General features: G+C 45.2%; 1 protein-coding gene across 3 annotated transcripts in view; it reads left to right on the forward strand.

The window, feature by feature from the left end:
- Positions 1–6,000, forward strand: part of MMP17 (matrix metallopeptidase 17) — an 88,309-nt gene that overhangs the window by 49,020 nt on the left and 33,289 nt on the right. The window lies entirely within an intron of this gene.

The raw sequence follows: 6,000 nt of genomic DNA on the forward strand, positions 1-6,000 counted from the left end.
CCTCCAGAAGTAGTGAATGCTCCACACTTGTCTTTGTTAAGAAGAGACTGGAAAACCATTTGTCTGAAATGTATAGGGTTTCCTGCCTGAGCAGGAGGTTGGACTAGAAGACCTCCAAGGTCCCTTCCAACTGTTATTCTATTCTAATTCTGGGTTAAGCTTGTGCGGTCAATCTAAATTTCTGAAGAACCTCTTTCCTTCAAAAGGGCTAAAGTTCCAGGCAGAGATAATGACTCCCAAATGCTGGCCTTTCTGGGCATTTGCATTTTCATCAGAAAAACAGCCAGCCTGTACATTAACGGGACGCGTTGCTGTAATTAATTTGCTAAACGGTGGGGCAGCAGGTCATCCCGCCCGAACTCAAAATACACAACCCGTTGAAGTTGCTAAGTCGTGACATATTTGCACTTGCTCTGGGTGTGGATAAACTGTGAATAGTTGTTAAGCGATTTTTTTCTCTCTCCCCCCCCCCATCTGTGTAAATCACGAGTATTTATTTTCTTCCATCTGGCAAAGCTTGGAGTCGAGACAGTGTTGAGGCTGGAAATGGGAACAGATTCTCTGTACATGATTTGAGGAAATCTCTTCCTGGTCTCTATAGAGGCTTTGGGGAAAACTGACGTTCCATCAGTTGCTTTTCTTGTGTTTACTCAACCAAGCCAGATTGATTAAGGGGGCCCTGGAGAAAAACCTTTGGGTTCCAACTGACCTGGTGGATGATGCTAGAGCCCAATGTTCTTCTGAAAGCAACTCCAGATTTTTGACCCGGTGCAGATGTTCCTCTTCTAGCGAGTTGAATCCCATCTGCTGCTGGAAATAAATTCATCCAGCTTTCTCTCAAGGGGCAGATTGTCCCAGTGTAAAAGCAGATTGCCTCATCTCCCCCTCCAGCTGCATTAAAGAGAGCAGGCTGTCCAACCCAACTGGAGTTGGAAGAAGAGAAGAAGCTTGGGAGACATCTCCATAGACCTCTTGGCTTCCAAAGCCACCACCTTGTCAATGCAACTCTCAGATTATGTACTGGGACGCCACTCAGCTGCATCAGACAGACTCCGTGACAGTTCTGACTCTTGCACAATAAAATAACACAACGGCAAATGAGAGCATTGTAAAAGAGCAGAGAGATGGAGACAGTTGGTTCAAAGGAACATAACGGAATAACAGAGTTGGAAGGGACCTTGGAGGTCTTCTAGTCCAAACCCCTGCTCAGGAAGGGGCGAAGGAGACCCCAGCTAGGAAGGAAGCAAAACAACAAACACAGAAGGATTGAACATTGTTTTCTACCCATTGAGCTTCTGCTTGAAAGGATGAGAATCAGGGTGGTTAACCTTAATCTTAACCTCCTAGAAGATGCTAGAAAGGGGTTCTAGTCCCCCTTTAGAAGTCAACTGGGTGTCCTTAGGCTGGACACAAGCAGTGTTAGACTATAAAGTAACAAACATTGTTCTACCAACCTTCATTGGACCAATGTGGTAGATCACTGTCCATTAAGAGCCATGATGGTGCAGTGGCTAGAAAGCAGCACTGCAGGCAGACTCACTGTTGACTGCCAGGAGTTTGATCCTCACCGGCTCAAGGTTGACTCAGCCTCCCATCCTTCCGAAGTCAGTAAAACGAGGACCCAGACTGTCAGTGGGCAAAAGGCTGACTCTGTAAACTGCTTAGAGAGGGCTGTAAAGCCGTGTGAAGCGGTATATACATCTAAGTGCTATTGCTATTGCTAAAACACTCAATGAAGAGGTCTACATGTTTGTGATGTTATGTGGAAAAGACCTTGGGAGACTGAGTGAAGGGAGCCCATTCACAAGGGAATGGGCAGATAAGAGACTGCTTAGCCCACAGCTGCGTAATGGGTGGAGAAAGAGACTCAGAAGTAACCCTCCCTAGTTTCTCAGGCTGTAAAGGAGATGGTTATGGTTTTTGGGAAAGACCTTGGGAGACAAACAGAAGAGAAGCTTCCTAGGGAATGATAAGATAAGAGAGGGCATAGCCCAGAGCTGCATAATAGGTGGAGAAGGATGCTCAAAAGGGACCCTCCCTAGTTACTTAGGCTGTAAAGGAGGGGGCTGTAATGGTATGTGAGAAAGACCGCAGGAAATGGGGAGATGAGATACTGCCTAGGGAACAGTCAGATAAGAGGCAGCATAGCCCACAGCTGCGTAATGGGTGGAGAAAGAGAAGAAACCCTCCCTAGCTTCTCATCCTGTAAAGGAGGCGGCTGTAACGGGAATGTGACAAAGATCTTGTGAGATGGGGGAAGAGATGCTGCCAAGGAAAGAGTCAGATAAGAGACAGTGCAGCCCCGAGCTGCATAATAGATGGAGAAAGGGACCACCACCCCCTAGTTTCTCAGGCTTTAAAGAAGATGGTTATGGTATGTGGGAAAGACTTTGGGAGGCTGGGCAAAGAGATGCTTCCAAGGGAATGGTCAGATAAGGGAACACTTAGCTTGCAGCAAGGACAATGGGGGTGAGACAAGGGTCTTACAAAAGACCCTCCCTAGTTTGTCAGCCTGTAGAGGAGACAATAGAGGATCTATCCTTTCAGCCGTGCAAGATTCTATCGATGTAGCTTTACAATACAGTGGAGATAGCTCATCTGATTATAATTCCTATCAGCTTTACCCAGGAGGCTGACAATTCTGCAGTGAGGTGACTTGGGTTGAATATATACATGTAATCTCTGTCTCTCTCATACAGTAATTCAGTATGTTAGCTTTTCAGTATTACACATACAAAGTAGTTTTATAATTTAGAACATTCCTTTTAAGTATTTAGATTTTTTTTTAGCCTTATCGTCGTTGTGTTTAGTAGTCTGAACCATTTTATTTACTTCCATGAAGCTTCCGGGAACGAGTTTATGCATTTTAATTTGAATCTTGTAACCTTCCACAATAATGGTACAAAATGTAAGTTAGTGGCTGTAATAAAACTATGACTAACACAGTTTCTGCCTCTGAGCAAGGAGTCGTAGCTCAGTAGATCAACACTTCCTTGTTTGCAAAATTCCCAGATTTGATCCCAGGTATCTTCAGGTGGGCTTGGGAAAATAATTCGTTCAAAAATCCTGGAGTATTGTTCTCATCAGAAGAAAGAAGAGGGGTCTAAATGAATTTGTGGACCCAATTATGACACAGTTTAGTTTTCCTAATTTCATCCACAAAACGTGTCAGACTCCAGAGTAGGTTTTGGTGACCATGGACCCTTCTCAAATGTTATCCAACCAAACCCCAAATTGATTGTTGTTTCCTTATATCTAGAATTAGAACTTGGGATGCAGGGAAGCATCCAACGGTTGTGAGACAGCTGATCCCAAATTTCTTACCATTTTTCTCAGGAATTTTTACAATGCCTGGGTAAGGCTGCACTTGGAATACTGCATTCAGTTTTGGTCACCATGATGTAAACAAGATGTTGAGACTCAACAAAGAGTGCAGAAAAGAGCAACAAAGATGATTAGGGGACTGGAGGCTAAAACATATAAAGAACGGTTGTTGGAATTGGGGATGTCTAGTCTAATGAAGAGAAGGATGAGGGGAGACATGACAGCAGTCTTCCAGTATCTCAAGGGCTGCCCCAAAGAAGAGGGAGTCAAGCTATTCTCCAAAGCACCTGAAAGCAGGACAAGAAGCAACGGATGGAAACTAATCAAGGAGAGAAGCCACCTAGAACTAAGGAGGAATTTCCTGACAATGAGAACAATTAACCAGTGGAACAACCTGCCTCCCGAAACGGTCAATGCCCCAACACTGGAGTTTGTTAAGAAGAGACTGGACAACCATTTGTCTGAAATGTTATGGGGTTTCCTGCTTGAGCAGGGGGTTGGACTAGAAAACCTCAAAGTTCCCTTCCAACTCCATTATTGTTGTTGTTCTTATTGTTGTTATACCAATTCCTAGAAGACGAAGCCTAGGAGAGCAGATGGGTTGGAAACCATCCTTCTTAATTTTTGCGTTCTCTTTTCCTCTGTGAGAGGCTATCCACAAATGTCTTTATCCAGATGAATCACTGCTGGAACATGCCAGAAATCCCTTACGCTGCAAGGAGGAATTGCTGGAGGAAGAATGTAGCAGAGCAAGCACTGGGCTTCTCGGCTGAGGAAAGCAATTAGTCTACATAACAGGGAAATTGCCGTGTTTCTAAGGACATGGCTAATTGAATAACCCGGGTGGGATGGGGTGGGGTGGGGAAGACCCTCCAGGTTTAAATGCAGTTCTTGAACCTGTCAAAATTGTCATGAGAAGGCTGACTGCTGAAGATCTGAAATTGTAATGTGGTGGGATCTCCAGCTAGACAGGAGGGAGGTGTTAAGAGGGGGCTGAGTTTAGAGTCTTTGCACAGCAGAAAGCAGCACAGGCCTGACCTGCCCCAGAATCCCTGAAGCCTTATCTGTAGGAGGTGACCAAGCTGAGCCTAAGGGAGGGGTCAAACACATCATTTGTCATGAGTCTCTGTGTGCCCACAGGAGTTCTAAGTCCTGCCCACCTTGAATGCCTTCTTATTCCCCACTCATTTCCTTCCTTCCTTCCTTCCTTCCTTCCTTCCTTCCATCCATGAGAGAGAAGGAGGGAAGGAGGCAGCAAGCAAGGAAGGAAGAGATGGACAGACAGAAAGGAGGGAGAAAGGGAAATTGTGTGAGTGTGTGCCTTCTTGCCTCCCGCTCATTTTCCTCGACCGTTAGTAGCTCAGATTTTTGTAGAGAGCTTAAGCTTGCAATGAATCATTATACTCATTTGAATTTCCCCGAATCTCCTGATTTCCCTGGCACTTGCCATCATTTGACCTTTCCCAGGGGATTGCAATCGGTCTGGTGAGATTCTTGTAACATCCTTGAGTAGCAATAAACTACTGTTTGGGACTCTTTATGAGTGATTCTGGTTGCTTTCACCTGACGTATAACAATCGCATTTAGATTTATATAGCGCTTTATAGTACTCTCTGGGCGGTTTGCAATGTCAGCATTATTTGCATCTTGCCCCCAACAATCTGGATCTGCATTTTACCAACCTTGGAAGGATGGAAGGTTGAGTTAAACTTGAGTCCCATGAGGATCGAACTCCAGGCGGTGGGCAGAGTTTGCCTGCAATACTGCATTCTAACCACCATGCCACCAGGACCCAGGCATGCAAACAGACAACCAATGAATGCATTGGAGTTAGGATTTGGCTGGTCTGTAGGATCCTGACAGGAGCTAATTTAAGGAGACGCTGTGGATGGGAATTTAAGGGCAAAAGGCTATTGTTTTTTCTAACGCGGGTCAGTTTTCAGTGGATCCATTAGAAAACAGGTCCTCCTTTTATGGCATCCTGTGTTTAGGAAAAGGCTAGCAGCAGCTGTCGACTCCCCCACCATTGGTGCAATTTCAGTTGAATAAGAAACTGTCGGCTTTCGAGCTAGAGCAGACCAGGAAGTTATGGAGAGTAATGCTACTGTGATTATAGGATTACAGTAATCGAATCCTGCAAGTATGAATCTGTCTCTCCCCTTCCTTGCCTTGATGATCAAGAGACCAAAGGAAGGTCAGGTCTGAGGCGCTTCTTCAAATTACTTTTTCTGCCCAGGACTCGGGTTTCATTGATCTGACTGTTGCCTTGATTGCCTCTCTCTTCCTTTCCCCCCCACCCCTCACAGCCCATTACAGAACCTCGTCTTTTGACTCCAAGTGGGACCGTCTCCTGGAGAACGAGAACTGAGATTGCTCCTAGTTGGAATGAAATCTCAGCCTATGAGAGAGAGGCGGGGGGAGAGGGAGAGGGATAAAGAAAGATAGAGAGAGAGATACAATATACTGGAGAGAGAGAGAGAGAGAGAGAGAGAGAGAGAGAGAGAGAGAGAGAGAGAGAGAGAGAGAGAGAGAGAGAGAGAGAGAGAGAGAGAGAGAGAGAGAGAATATACTGGAGAGAGAGATACAATATACTGGAGAGAGAGAAATAAAGAAAGATAGAGAGATAGATATAATATACTGGAGAGAGAGAGAGAGAGAGAGAGAGAGAGAGGGAGA

Source organism: Vipera berus (assembly GCF_964194415.1).
Source record: "Vipera berus genome assembly, chromosome: 14".
NCBI classification, from domain to species: domain Eukaryota; kingdom Metazoa; phylum Chordata; class Lepidosauria; order Squamata; family Viperidae; genus Vipera; species Vipera berus.